At 46.7% G+C, this 14,873-nt stretch overlaps 1 long non-coding RNA gene across 6 annotated transcripts; it reads right to left on the reverse strand.

The window, feature by feature from the left end:
* Nucleotides 1-140: 140 nt before the first annotated feature.
* On the reverse strand, nucleotides 141-14,287 carry LOC116659792. Of its 6 annotated transcripts, none has more exons than XR_004315150.1 (5): nucleotides 14,077-14,287; nucleotides 8,960-9,097; nucleotides 7,574-7,965; nucleotides 4,900-4,930; nucleotides 141-2,998 (listed from the first exon to the last, which is right to left on the reverse strand). It is a non-coding gene; the product is annotated as an uncharacterized LOC116659792 (long non-coding RNA). The 6 variants fall into 6 exon arrangements; XR_004315149.1 differs by having other exon boundaries at nucleotides 141-2,485; nucleotides 5,017-7,965; XR_004315148.1 differs by having other exon boundaries at nucleotides 141-1,210; nucleotides 2,061-2,998; nucleotides 4,900-7,965.
* Nucleotides 14,288-14,873: the final 586 nt, after the last annotated feature.

The following is a 14,873-nucleotide window of genomic DNA, read 5'->3' on the forward strand; positions in this document are numbered from 1 at the left end:
TGAACTCAACTGACTTCTCATTGTGAGGCATCCCGAAGCCCCAGTGAGTACCTGAGCCTGAACGTCATCCTGCTGGAGACGTGCTCCATGGACATCCTGCTGGAGATGTGCTCCATGGACAAAGGCCAGCAGTGGGCTTGGCGTCATTCTGACAAGACCCAGGGGATCTGAAGTGTCCTTTGCAGCTGGATTTCATGATCCCCCAGGGAAAAGTCACTGAACTTGGGGTCTATTACCTTTTCATGAAAAGGAGGCAGACAGACGATGAGGAAAAACAAAGGCTTTGTGTCGAAGTGCCTGGGTCAGAGTCCTGGTCGGCCCCTGCAGTGGTGTTAGCCAGAGCTGGTTCCTCCATCTCCTCCAGATGTAGTTAAAAAATTTTTTTTATTTAAGTATAGTTGGTTTACAATGTTTGTGTTAATTTCTGGTGTATGGCACAGTGATTTGGTTATACATATATATATATACAGGAGCAGTTTTCCCATCTGTAAACTGGAGGAGGATTATACTTCCACTGCTGACTTATGGGCTGTCGAGAGGATCAATTGAGATAATAGATACAAAAGGATTTGTAAATTCTTAAGTCATTTTCAAAAATAAATTTCTTACAACAATCCTAACAATTATAGTGATGCAAAGAAAGCCCTGCCCTGCATTCAAGTCCCAGGAGCAGAGAGGAGGAGTGGGAGAGACATAGAAAGAACAAAAGGCACAATCTCTGCTCTTAAAAGCCACATCTCAGACTGAGCACGTGGGTCCTGACACTGAACCACGAAGGAAGCCTGGAGGTCAGGGCTTGTCAGGCAGGTCTCTCTCAGCTGTGAGTGACAGAGCCCACGTCAGCATGGCCTCAGCGGACAGGAACACACTGTCTCTCGTCACAGTCAAGGTCACAGCTGGATCCAGAGGGTCACTTTCATTAGGACTCTGTCCCCTCACTCAATCTCTTGGCTCCACTTTCCTCTCTGTTAGCTTAAATCTTGGGCAAAATCATCCCACAGTTCTTGTGTTGATCCCAGCAATAAAAGAGCTCCTCATTCCCAAGAAAAGTCCTAGAACTTGAATCCAGTCTTGAAATGAATGGCTTGGGCCACGTTGGTCTTGCTTCCTAAACCAACCGCCGTCACTAAGAGCACGTGATATGCAGGTTCACTCATTTATCCAACTCAGTTATTGAGCATCGGCCTTGTTCCTAAAACTTTGCTGGGAGCTGAAGATATGGCGGTGGACAAAACAGACAATCAAGTAAGTGCATAAACAAACAGATAATTTCAGACACAGATTCAAAGTCCAAGGTTCTGGGCAGGGGCCAGGACTCTACATTTTTGCAAGCTCCCCAGGGAATCGGATGCCAGTGGTCTGTGGCCCCTACTTTATTAGATGGTATAAACACAGGATAAGGAATGTGCTCTGAAGAATCAGTGAGCAATGTTTAGCTGCAAGCACTCTTTCTTGGATTGGGGAAGTTTGCAGACGTGAACAGAGTAGACAGCAACACATTGGTGACAATAGCTCCAGGATGGAGGGGGACACAGTCTGCTTGCTTGAAGGGCAGGAGCAGGAACTATAATTGTTCAAAGCATCATTTCTCACCCTGGAAGACCCAGCACCACCCAAGCCAAAACTCGGGTATTTCCTGTAGATATAAAAATGAGGCTTCCTCCCTTTCCAGCTTAAATATTTGTAAAGACACAGTCTGTGTGGGAACTAGTCATTTTGTGTTCCAGATGTGGGCTACATGTTTAGGGTCCAGTATTATTTATTGTGGTTGATTATTATTTCACAAGCTGTCGCCCCTCCTTCCCTCCCCCTCCCCTTCAGAGCAGCCTCTGACATTGCATTTCCTCCCCATCCCCCCGGAAAGGCCAATCTTCGCCAAAGATGTGTCTGTGTGTGGAGTCCAGAGGCTTGTTTCTTAGAGGCAAAGAGTGAATGATGCTTTGAAATCTGGTTTCACAAGCCTCCCAGTTTTACCAAGGGTGAGAAACCAAAGCTGAGCTAGAGCCATGCCAGATAGCGCTTCTGGAACCTTCCCGTGCAAAGCTATCCTGAGGCTCTACCTGTGAGCTTGTCCGGTTTGCTTCCCTGGGGAAGAATCTTTATGCTGTGGGACCTCCTTTTCTTCTGAGCTTTCTGTCTTGCATTCCAGCCTTTGGTCTCTATCTCTCCTTCCCTGGAGGTCAGACATCGGGGCCTTGCCGGGCCGGGTAGGCAGAGGTGCTCCGTGGATATTTACCCAGCAAACGATCTATCACTGCGGTTGGTGTGGGGAGGGAAGGTAGTTACAAGGGAAGGCACATAAGGAAGGCAGGGTGCAGACCCCAGCTGAGGAAACGGGCAAGTAGCAAAATCTGTAGTGGATGCGTTAAGTTTTCTACCCAGGGAAGCAACAGATGTGACGCCACTCCTGGATAATAGGGCAGGAGAGCCTGAGAACCACTCTTTAGACGCTTCCTTCTGGATCATTCACAGATCAGTCACTTAACTGGAAACAGAAATGAAATGTGGAGACTTAGAACCTGAAGAGGGCAGAGTGGAAATGCTCGGGGCTCATCCTGTGGGGCTCACTGTACCAGACAGGGAAGTGGTCCAGCCAAGGGGGAGGGGGTCACTTGGTCAAGGTCAGCTGGGAGCTTTCAAGGACAAAGTGTTGCAAAGCCTAGGTTGAAGCTAGGGAGACCAAGGGTGGCTTAGACTCACCCTAGAGGCTCAATTCTTAAACCTATCAAGCCGGATAATAAAAAATGGGTATCATTTAGTCGTTTATGGATAAAGGAATGATATGAGTCAAATTTTGACTTTGCTTGAAATTTCTTCTGTGGCAAGATGCTTGGTGGAGTGTGAACAGCTCCTTTTGTGGAGGAGAGGACTTGACAGGGAAATGGCAGGTCCTGACTCCTCTCTGTAACTGAACATTCTCCTGAACGGTGACACCCGGTCCTCTTGGACCTGGCAGTTTCCTCCTTTTTAAAAGAGCTTCTTGAATAGAATTTGAATCCTAATATTAAAGAATAATCATAAGAAAATAAAAAGATGAAGAATTAATTCAAATCACATGTCATTTCCTATTTTCACCCACCCCACCCACCAATCCAAAGTTCTTCACAAGGTCTGCCCCGCCACCCGACTTCTCACCACCCTGGGTCCTGCCTCCATTCTTTCAAAGTTATGCATCAAAATCATCAAGTCTGGGAATGCGGGTTATCTGTTTTCAGCATGTGAGAAATTGTCTCCTTTTTAAAAATTTATTTTAAATAGTCAGATGAGTTGTCAGTATCAAGGCCTGAACTGTGAGAGCTGAGTCCAAGTGAAATGGTAGGGGAGGGAGGGTGGGGGAGGAGAGAAGAAATACAGTCCGGCATTCACTTAAAAAATGTTAGTTTGACTTTCTGTACTAAGGTGAATGGGGGTAGAATTTCCCGAAGCCGAGTTCAGATGTGACGTCCTTTCCTAAAGAGGCCCAGTTAAGATCATACATCAAATCACCTCGCAGATCTGCATGTGGAAAGGAGCGGTTTATGGATATAAAGGCCTGTTCACCCAGTGAATTACAGGTAAGGAGATGTTCCTTCCTTCTGTCTCCAAGACACTATTTCAGCCGTTTCCGTATTGATTTTGTCGGCTAGAAAGCCCTTGTTGTCATTAATTACATCTGTTCCAAACTGGAACGAGTGGAGCTAGGTCGGTAGTAAAACAAGAGGAGGCAGAAAATCTTGCAGAAAACCTCACCAGCCCAAAGTGCTGGGAAAGGCAGGACTGGAGTTACCTGTGCAGGGATTCTAGACTGCCGGAGGGGCGCCAGGAGGACAGAGCTGCCTTTCCTGGCAGAAGACACGTTCAGAGCTCCTCTCGCTCCCCCAGGGCCAAGCTTGTCTGAGTCACTCCACAGCATCGGGTACCAGCCTTTCTCTCCACCTGCCCATGAATCACTGGACCCCTCCCTTCCCACCATCAACATGTTTTCTTGGTTTAGTTTAGCTGACAACACTCAGGTAAGATCCATCCCAGGAAAGGTAAGTACTTTGGTTCTCAAGCTATCCCTGAATTAAAATCACCTATGGAGATTAAAAAAAAAAAAAAAAAAAAAAAAACAAACCACTGATGTCCAGGGCTCACCCCTTGAAAGCTTGATTTAATTGGTCTGAGTCGGCCCAGGTGTTCATTTTTTTGTTCTGCTTGTTTTGCTTTGTAGCTTTCCCCATTGATTCTAAAGTATGGCCAGGGTGGAAACTTACTGTGTTTAAGAAAGGCATAAACACTTCAGGGGAGATGTCGCTTTTCCATCACCGTGTTTGGTTCAGGCTGGAGCCCTCGGACCCAGCCCAGGCTGGACGGAGGAGGCCTGACTTCTGGCCAAGTGCCTCAGCCTCGCTGGGCTCAGGTTCCTCTTAGATGAAGTTAGGAGGGTGGGCGGAGTCCCCATTTCCCCCGGGATGCTGTGTCTCCTGTAGGACTTCCGCTCCTCTGCCTGCCCAGGTACCATGAGAAAACTGGCTTTCATGCCTCGTTTAGTCCAGGTCATATAAGGGACCCTACTTTGCTCTCTCTTCCCTCAGATTTCAGTTTTGGTATAACTCGAGGTTGTGGGGCGAATCACATCCTCTAATCAAACATTTTCTAGCAGTCAACCCTTATTGGCTTGTGATTGGCAACATAAGGCCTGACACGGGGGAAAAAGGTCAGGATATTAGGCTCCAGATGGCAGGCAAGCTTGTCCCTTCTCAGAGCTAAAAGGATACAGGATATACCTCAAAAGGCGCCTTGGACTTGAGCCTGGCAAGCTAGATGCTCACGACAGTTAGAAACTTCTGGATTGAAAAAGAAACTTAAAGCTCTTGGAGGCACAAAACTCCCCCCAAATCCCTGATTTAAACACAAAAGACGTAAACGTCTACTTACCCACAGTAGACTGGATGTCGTGTAAGAGCTGCTGTATGAGTAAATACATGAGAAATGGGTTAATAAATCTTAAGGGCAAAATTGAAGTGCACAGTAAATTAGAAAGATGCACATTACATTTCCCCTGAAACGGAGCACATGGTGAAAAATAAAATAAGACAAAGATTTGGGGCTGAAATATGCTGAGGGCTCACTGAGCCCACGCTGCGCACAGAAGCAGTCCCGGTGCTTAGGTCCGTGAGCGTGTGCGTGGTTCCTTTCTTCCCCTCCCGGAACCTGCTGCTGGAATCTAGCGTCCTGTCCTTTTTCATAAGCTTCTCTGCAGGGTAGACGTACTCTCCCGACTGGGGCTCTATTTGCCCTGCCAAATCCCATTCTGAAAATCAACTTTCGAAATGGCAGCTTTACAGGGACACAAACAAGGCTGAAAACTAGGGATCAACCAACAGGAACGGCTTGAGTTCGGAAGTTAAAGAGAATCCGAGAAGCCCTGTGGCGCAAGCTTGTGTTTCCTGAGGATCCTGCTGGCTTGTGCCAGTTGCGGTGACCGGTCTCTCCAGATGGGATGTGCGAACTTGGTGCACTGGGCTGTAATTGTCCGTGACAATTGCAGGCTTCTTACTCCACCAAGAAGAAGAGATATACCAACAAAAGCAGCGACCAGAAACCCTCACTGTTTGAGGCAGATGTCCTATTAAAACTGTAATGGTCTCCGTTAGAGAAATTCCTCCTCGTGTTCTCGTTCTTTGTTTCATGTACCTGTTTTTCAGTAGTCTTCCCCCAACCACCTTCCTCAAATCTCCTGATATCTCTTTTGTGGAAGAGAACCGAAGGAATTGCTAGCCTTGACTGCTCTCACTGTTTGGATACATAAGAAAGTATTTTTCTTGTTAAGTTTCTCATCATTGAGACCCTTGCCCTGAGCATTGCATTTTTGCATTCATTCACTCTTGCATCCATCCATCTACCCAGCATTCATGCATTTACCATAACCCTATGAGGACATTAGTTATTTTTGCCTGCCCAGAGATGTTCCTTCTCCTTTTTGCAACAACGTCATTTTCCTTTAGGGAAATGTCCTCATTCATTTTCAATCCATGTGGTTCCAGTGGGACTGACCCAGCACCCGAAAGCAGGGCACACACATCGCCCAGGCCTGGCCACTGCACCGCCTCAGTGACTGGATTGATTGGGCAAATCAGAGCCAGTCTACCTCCCTGGTCTGTGGCTGGGACTCTCAGGAGATAGACTGTCACATGGTTGATTGGCAAGCTGTTGGGATGTCAGCTTCGAGTTGACAACAGCCAAGGATTATTACATATATTACCTGAGGGAGGAGTAAAGAAACAGAACAGAGAGATGACGAGTGGGCAGGCAAGTCCCCTCTGCCTGGCTGAGTATCTGGATTCAGTTGCTTCAGTTTTGATCCCTGAAATTTTCAGGCTCATGAGTGAATAAATACCCCTTTTCACTTAGGTCATTTTGAGTTGGGTTTCTGTCACTCGCCAATGAAAGAGCTCCGTCTACTCTACTAGACCCTGAGGCCAAGACAAACAGATTTCAGGGCCCAAGCAGCAGAGTAGAGTGGTTGGGTGTAAACTCTGTTGCCTGCATTTGAATTCTGACTCCACCATTGACGGAGCCCATGACCTCACACAAGTTCCCCTGTGCCTTTGTTTACTCACGTGGAAAATGGTGAAGGGACAAATGGTACCTACTTCACAGGTGGCTGTGAGAATAAGCTAATTTGGCTGGGGTGTTTAGTGGTGTCTGATCTGCAGCAAGCATTTAATAAATACAAGCTACAGGCAAATTGTGGTCAGCGGTGTCTATAGGCAATAACCGAGATCACAGCCACATCAGTGCACTCAGGAATCCACCTTCTTATCTTTCTCCTCTTTACCCCACCTGCATAGATTGTACTGTCGTTACTAATTCACAGCAAACCATGGGTGTTGGGAGCGTCGGCATTGTTTGCACCCGTGGCATATCTCTGCCAAAGCTGACTAGTACATCACCTCTCTGCACCCACTGCAGGTAATGACGACGGCAGGATACGCCGTGTGGGAAGTTATCTGCAAGTATGTCAGGTGGTTGCCTCTAAATCCATCGTCAGGCGGGCTTCTCCAGAGAGACTCGTAGAACAAATAGAAGTACTTAAGTTGCAAGGATTATTACATATATTTAAAACATACAGCAAGAAGCAAGAGGAGAAAGGGGGTGAGTTAATGCGCTTAGGATAGGCTCCTGTAGGGTGGACGGACCACACTGCCTGAATGCTGGGTGCACAGTGTCTCTCTCTGCACTTCCGCTCTCCCCGCTGATAGTGTGGTTATTAGGACCAGAGTTGAGGTTTGAGCACGAGGGCTGTGCAGTAAAGGGGTAACTCAGCAGGGGTTCAAGCCCTGTTCATTCCAAGAAAGGACTAGCCCTTGACTAGCTCCTGGGAGATAATCTTTGAGCCCTTGAAATATCCTGCCTGGTGAGAGTGCCCTTGTTTACCTGGGGTCTTGGGCCCTGCCAGATGGGTTATGCTAACAGTGTGATTTACAGTAGGGGCCTTGGGCCACACATGACTTTGGCCCCCAGTTCAATCCATGCCCATGTGACTGAACCTCAATAAAAACCCTGGACACCAAGGTTGGGTGAATTCCTAGTTGGCGACACTTTGTACCTGGTCTTGCCCGTCGTTGGGAGAATGGAGTGCCATCCATACAGTTCCAACCGGAGAGAGCAGCCAGGGGCTTGTGCCTGTCTCTCCCAGACCCTGCCTATGCACTCCCTTCCTTTGCTTATTTTGAGCTGTACCCATCTGCTGTAATAAACCGTAACAAAGAGTTGAAGTGCTTTTCTGAGTTCCATGAGTCCCAGCAAATCATCAGATCTGAGGGTGGTTCTGGGGATCGCTGACCCAGGGGCCCACAGAGGGAAGCTGTCCTGGGCCAACGTCACATGCTTGCTCTCCTCAGGAGATGCGGTACGCCGGGCCTCTGCTGTAGCTCCGCATCAGCCTGAGGGACAGCTCCGAGCTCTAGTTGAGTTTCTTGGGCAGAGGACACGTGGGACCTGAAGGATATGACCAGGAGGTTCCCACATTAGGAGATCATGAATGCTAAATGCTCATGTATACTTAACAAATCCTGATATTTAATCTCATGTGTATTTAGTACATTATGAATATTTAGCACTCAAGTGCGTCATAAATATTAGGTGCTTCTTGGTTGTTCCATCCGTTTCTACCTGGGTTTAACATGCACATGTCCTCCTTGCTGTCTGCTTATTTTATAAGTAAAATGTCCCCTGAATTCGGCCTATGACCGTCACACTTTTTGCTTACTAGCTACTTATTTCTACTTAAGCATCTTAAGATAGTTTGCCTACATTTGTAAACTACAAGCTTCTTCATTTACTGGGCCTGAATATTCTCAAAATCCTGCACATCACAGGGCTCAGTCTGATCGGGGAATTACGGGAGGAGAGTCTTGAATATATCACTAAATGCTTTCGTGCTCCAAGTACTTTAGTTCTGGAACCGAACACACACAATCTCGATTCCTGGCCTCATGGTGGCTGCCTCCCAAAGGCTTTAGCTCCCACCCATGGTTCTTGTGGAATAATAATAAGACAGATGATTACAGTAATCATGTACATAGAGCTACTATGTTCCAGGCATTTTGACAAGCACTTCACATAAATTAATGTGCCTCACAGTGAAGCACTGAAGTAGCTATGAAGCAGGGGCAATTTTAATCTCACTTCTACTGAGGGGAATGTAACATGCAGATGAGTGAAGTAACGTGCTCAATGCCCACAGCGAAAGTGACGGAAGAGCTGGAAATCAGACTCAGGAAAGCTGGCTCGGAAGCCCTGCTCCGGCCACAGCGCGCTGCTCCCTCCCACTGGCAGTGTCAGCCCCTCATCGGCACGCTGCCTTGGCGGAGCTCGAGCGGAAATGCCTTATAAACATTGCTGAATATAAAACAGTGGAAAATTAAAAATGCTTTGGCTGAATGTTGATAAGAAACTAGAGTGACGGTAGAATGCCTTAATTTATGTTCACCTGTGACAACACTGTCATCCAGGGGGATGTCTCGTAATTGCCTTCATTGCAAAATGGACACGAGAGCAGAAGTTCAAAACAGCAGAGTTTCACCCAGTGCTGGCACAGCGAGGCCGATGTTCCTAAGAAAGAGTTTGACTTGAAAGCATTATGGGAGAAAAAATAGTTACTTCTTGATAGAAATATTGAAAACATAGAGTCATAAGAATGAGGCATCATCACATACAACCACCTCAGATTGGCTGGCTATTTGTCACAAGATGTGTCTGCCCACCCCAAGACACAAAAGTCGGAAATATTTTTTTACAAATAGAAAAGAAAGGTCCAGAAGCATATACAGGGCGGGTGAGATGACAGGGTGTCACACTCAGAGGTAGCTATTTTTACACTTCCCTGAGCTACTTCTGAGTGCTTATGGCCATGCTTTTCACTTCCATTGCAAGTCGCCGTCAGGGTTGCTCTGTCGAGGAGGGCCAGAGAGTAGCTAATGACCAACAACTGTAATAGGAAAGAACCAATCTGACTCCGTATTACATCTGTTCCTTTGGCTTTAAGCCTGTGCCCTGTGTCCTAGGCTCAGCCTTGCTAGCTCTGCACTCACGTAAAGATAACAAGTTGCAGGACAGAGAATAACATTTGTTTTGCTGGAGGTTTTGCAGGAGCACCAGGACCTGGCCCACGTGGACGGCTGCAGGAACAAAGAATTCCTACACCAAGAAGTCTGCAACAACCAACCACACCCTCCCCGCCCCCCCCCTTTTTTGTATAAAAGGAGATTGTATTCAGACTTGTGGAGGATGGCTCTCCAAGATATTAGTCTGCTATCTCCTCCATCTGCCGGCTTTCCGAATAAAGTCACTATTCCTTGCCCCAATACCTTGTCTCCCGATTTATTGGCCTGTCATGTGGTGAGCAGAATGAGTTTGGACTCGGTAACACAGTCAGTCAAAGGATATGAATAAAGATGCTGGCTCTGCTCCCACTGGGTGGCCATCCACGGTCTGTGAGCCTGACTCCCAATGTGTCATCTGCGGAACTATTGACTGTACACACATCCTGGGGGGCTGGGAGGTGGGAGCACAACCAGAGACGGACTCTACACAGGGTCTGGCACACAGTAGGTGCTCAGTAATGCTAGTGGAATCTGAAGTGTGTATACATTTGGTCAAAATATTCCTTTTGGAGGTGAGCCCCTAAAGGTTGCCCATCCGGGCTTCCTATTTGTCCTCAGAACGTTGGACGGGGTGGGTCGGGAATTGGGTTTCTGGCTCAAAATTAAATTTTCTTGATGACACACAACATTTAGTTTTCCAGGGCTTCTAAAAGAAAAGATCTCATGCAGTTTCTTGGAAATCAGTGCTTCTCACCTGAGCGTGTTTTAAGGCACCGCTGAATGCAGACACCCAGGGAATGGATGACAGCGGAGAGTATGATCTGTAAAAAGCTGTTTCCCCAACTTACTGATCCCAAGGACCAGGGGCTCAGCCCCGGGCAAAGTCTGCCTGGAGTTTCACCGAGATCCTAATTTTATAAAATGAGTCATTTTGCTACGTCTTCTCAGCTCCTCTGGCTCCTGTCCCTGTTCCCCTGCCACTGGCTAGTGATCCCCACGGACAACAGTCCCTGTGGCTAATGACACAATCAGGCCTCCTGGTCCCGCACAGGCCCGAGCACTTCCCGTGGTATCAGACTTCCCAGAGGCCTCTGCCCGGGAGGGCTGCGGTCACCGGCCACCAAACACGGCCCCCGATCGGCCCCTCACTGCGAGTCACTAAAACCCCTCAGCCTTGGCTGTGGAGTTCTCCTCATAACCAACCTCTCTTTTTATAGCTAGTGGTTCTCCCAGGGAGGCCTCTAACGCGGAGCAGCCTGTCATCCACCCTGAGGGCTTCTTTCCGCGTATGAAACCAAAGCATTTTTTAAAAGAGTCTCTCTGTGGCACAACAGCCTAAAATTTGCTTAGAAAGCTCGTGGCCAAGGCCTTTATGGCTCTGAGGATGTGACCAAGCAGGACCCTATTGTCATCAGTGACCATATGGTATTTGAGAGTTTTTCTCATCCTTTGGTGACCAGGATTGGGCTGGAAAAGAGGAGGGAACTCAGGTGATCTGCCCACCCTCCCTCGTTTTGCTCCCAACACCTTGGAGACAGCAGTTGGGCATTTTGCACATCTTGTTGTTCATGACTCACCCCAACTGCACATGGCTGCAGTTGTTTTTAGCCCCTCATGGGTTCTCTGTGTTCTGTTGTCCCCGCCTGTGCAAACACTGCCGGCAAGAGGCCTCAGGCCTCAGCCTGCCTAAAATGCCTGAAGCATCTATCAGCCTGACTTTAAACTGCACAAGTTTTTCTCTAGAGCACTTTCCCACAGACTCCTTTTCTAAGCACCTTTGTTCGAGGCACAAGGATATTAGAAGACTTTCAAAGCAGGAGGGGTGAACATCATACCCAGCAGAAGAAAGCGGACGGCTGCATCTACAAAGTCAAGGACAACTTTGCAACAAGTTGTTACCCTGTGTGTGATCTCTATGGAAACGAGCGCTACCTGTTGAACTCTTACTATAAAACTCCTGCCTTCTCTCCACCGCAGGCTCGCGGTCTTAGAGGCATCAGCCCGCTGTCACCTCCTTTGCCTGGCAAAGAGATAAAGCTGCCTTTTCTGCTTCATCCAAAACTCTATCCTTGAGTGTTTTGGCAACAAGGATAGTTCCACTGGACCTGTGTTTGATTTTCTTGTTGTTCGTCCCATTTACTCTTTTTTTTTTTAAACAACAAAAATAGTCAAGTTCATTCCCATTTAAGTCCGTTCTGTGATTGTAAATGGCGCCCTCTCATATTCCCGGGAACATCTGACTGTGGGTTGCTGGAAGCTGAGATTTCAGAGAACTTCCAACCTGAGAGTGATACTGTTCTCAAGAAACCTTCAAAGATAGAGAAGCTGTACCACCCGCCTGTGAGTTCAGGGCACATTTATTGAAGCTAAGGGAAGACACCTAGAATCTTCCAAAGGACAACCTGCTAACAGGTAATTCCCACCAGAAGTCCCAATAAATAAGGAAAAACAAAAACCAACATACAAATGAACAAACAAAAATCCCGAGATCCTGAAAAAAGAGAAAATTAGTGTGGCATCTTCCAACTCCATTTGTAAGCGTGATTAATTTGGTGGTAATCACACTAAGAAGAGCTACCATTTACTGCCAGTTGAGGCCATGCCAGACACTGTTCTAAGCAGCTGATGACAGTTCCCGCATATAGTCCTCAGGACCACACTATGAAGTAAACGCTATTGGTCCTATTTTACAGATGAGGACACTGAGGTGAACACACACGAAGCCAGAAAGTGCTGGCCCATGACCATGCTCCAGGCAAGTTCACACAGCAGCAGGGTAAGGGTGTCCTCCGGGTGCCGGTCATGGGTGACCTGCTGACCTTCCTGCCTGTGTGTGGCAGCTGATGCTCTATTTTCATTGCACAGCATTAAAATTCCAGGAAAGTTCTCTCTTCTGAAGCCACATCTCCAGTCTGTTCCATCTAGCTTCTGCTCAACCCAGTTGGTTTCAAGATACAAATCCTGCAGCTACGTCAAATCAAATGTTGAGTAAGAGAGAGTTTCACTCAGCGAGCATGCCCTGGGTTCACACAGTGTGTGGGCCTCTGGGACACAGAGACAGAAAAGCCAAGGCCCCTGGACTCAGGGATTTCATAATCCAGTGGTGGAGACAGACAAGTAAACAGACCATTTCAATACATGCAACAAATGTTATTAAGATAAGTACAGATAGCACTTAATTTGTAACAGGCACTGTTCTTAGCACTTTTCATAGATTTTTCTTAATTAATCTTCACAACAATCCCATGAGTAGTTGTGGTTGACATTTTGTAGACAGGGAAGTGGAGGCACTGGGAGGCAACATGACTTAGCCATCAGTGGAAGAGCCAGGATTCTGAGTCCAAGTAGCCTGGCTCCAGTCCCACACTTTTAAGCAAGCTGCTCTGTGGCCTCTGTCCTGGTAGAGGCAAGCACGGAGGACTGTGGGAGCACAAAGGCAGAGGGGGCCTTTCCAGATGAGGGGGCTCCCAAGTTGGGAGAGAAGTGACCCATAGAACCCACTAGTCCATGACAGGATACAACATGGGTGGGAGGGAAGGTAAAATGGTGCAGGCACATCATAGAGTCTATGCTGGGGTCAGAAGCCATGGGCTGGCAACATGGATACATCTTATGAACACAAGAGTGAGTGCCAAAAGGAAGACAAAGAATGGAACCTGTAGCCCAGTGTCTATTATGTAAATGAAAAATGCATGCACACAAAACAACAATATATATTACATAAGAACATATATAAATGACACCTTGGGAGCGTCTGTGAGGCACTCCTTTCCTAGGGTTTGCCTATTCCTCCCTCCTTCCCCGTAGTAGAAATAGCAATTACTTCCTCCCCCTTCTCATTGTTGATTGGTCCAGGGATGGACACCTAACTCAAGCTTGGCCAATCAGTTCACTTCCTTTTACAGACAGCTTTCGTGCCCAATAGAGGCACAATAGCTGAGGGTTCAGGGCAAATGGGAGCCAAAGTAGATTCAAACCCTGCCTCCACCACTAGCCACGTGACTTTGGGCATGTGGCTTAGCCTCTAAGTGCCTGGATTTTCTTGTCTGTAAAATGGGAAAATATAATACCCAACCTATTGGATTGTGTGAAGATTTAATGAGTGAATGAAATGCTTTGCACAGTGCCTGTCACATGACAGGACTCAATAAATGTTGGCCATGATTGTTTCCTAAAAGCTTGGGATGGAGAGACTAAAGAAAGGGCTTTATCTGGGGAGATGATCAGTATGCCAAGGAGTAAGTTACTTCCAATTATGTGGAGCATCCTTTATTTTATCCCTATGGATCAGAGAAATAGCATCATTTTATGGAATATTTATGAAGTGGAAAAGGTTGGGAAGCATTGCTGAGCAAGAATCAGTCTCTGGTTCAATTCCTGAAGCCTCACTATCCTAAGACCTTGAGTTCACATGATACCTCAGTATTTTTCCATTCCATAATCCCCTCTCCAAACTTTTTTTTTTTTTGGCTGAAGTTAGTTTAACTGTATGTCTGTCACTTACCTACTGAATCCTGATTAAGAGGGTCCTAATGACAGTGAAGACTCCAAAGCTCATTCTCTTAGCTCCTCTCCACACATAACTTCCATGGTGTCTTCCTCACAGTGAGAGTCACCGTAAGTGCTGATTACTGAGTTAAAAATTCTTGAAAAACAAGTACAAAATTATATATCCCTCTTAATGCCATGATCAAGCCCCAGTACACACAAACAGCAATGTCCCAACCTCAGCACACTGGATTTCACATAGAATTTTCTGGGGTAATTACACATTTCTGATTTCATGAACTTTGACTGCATTGGTAAAAGAATCAGTTCCTGCCCTTACTCGTTTATCTTCATGCTAGTAAAGTTCTGTTTGCCATTTCCTAATAGAATGTTTATGCAACTGTTTCGAAAATAATCACTTTCAGTTTTTGGAAAAGTTGGTCAAGGCTTTATTGGGAATTCAAATTTGTAAATCAATCACAGATAAATGATGGATTTAAGTTTCCTGGAACAAAAGTACCTAGAAGAGAATGTGACAGTGTCTCAGGAAGGATGAGTGAACATGAAACCTCCCCCAACCTCTGGAAGTCAGAAAATAGGCAACAAACTGATTTAGGCAATTTCACCTCTTTGAAGGCTTTCAAAGAAGCCTGACTTCTGTTTGTTCAGCCACCATTTGGAAGTGCAAGGATCAGGGACATCAAAAGCTTTATCTGAGCTTCTACATATGTTTGTGACATCGTTAATATGCCACAGAGGCATTTCTCAGAGATCTGCATGGTGGGAGTTTTTATCTCTGTCAGCTGGGCAGGT

Source organism: Camelus ferus, chromosome 25, assembly GCF_009834535.1.
Source record: "Camelus ferus isolate YT-003-E chromosome 25, BCGSAC_Cfer_1.0, whole genome shotgun sequence".
NCBI lineage: Eukaryota > Metazoa > Chordata > Mammalia > Artiodactyla > Camelidae > Camelus > Camelus ferus.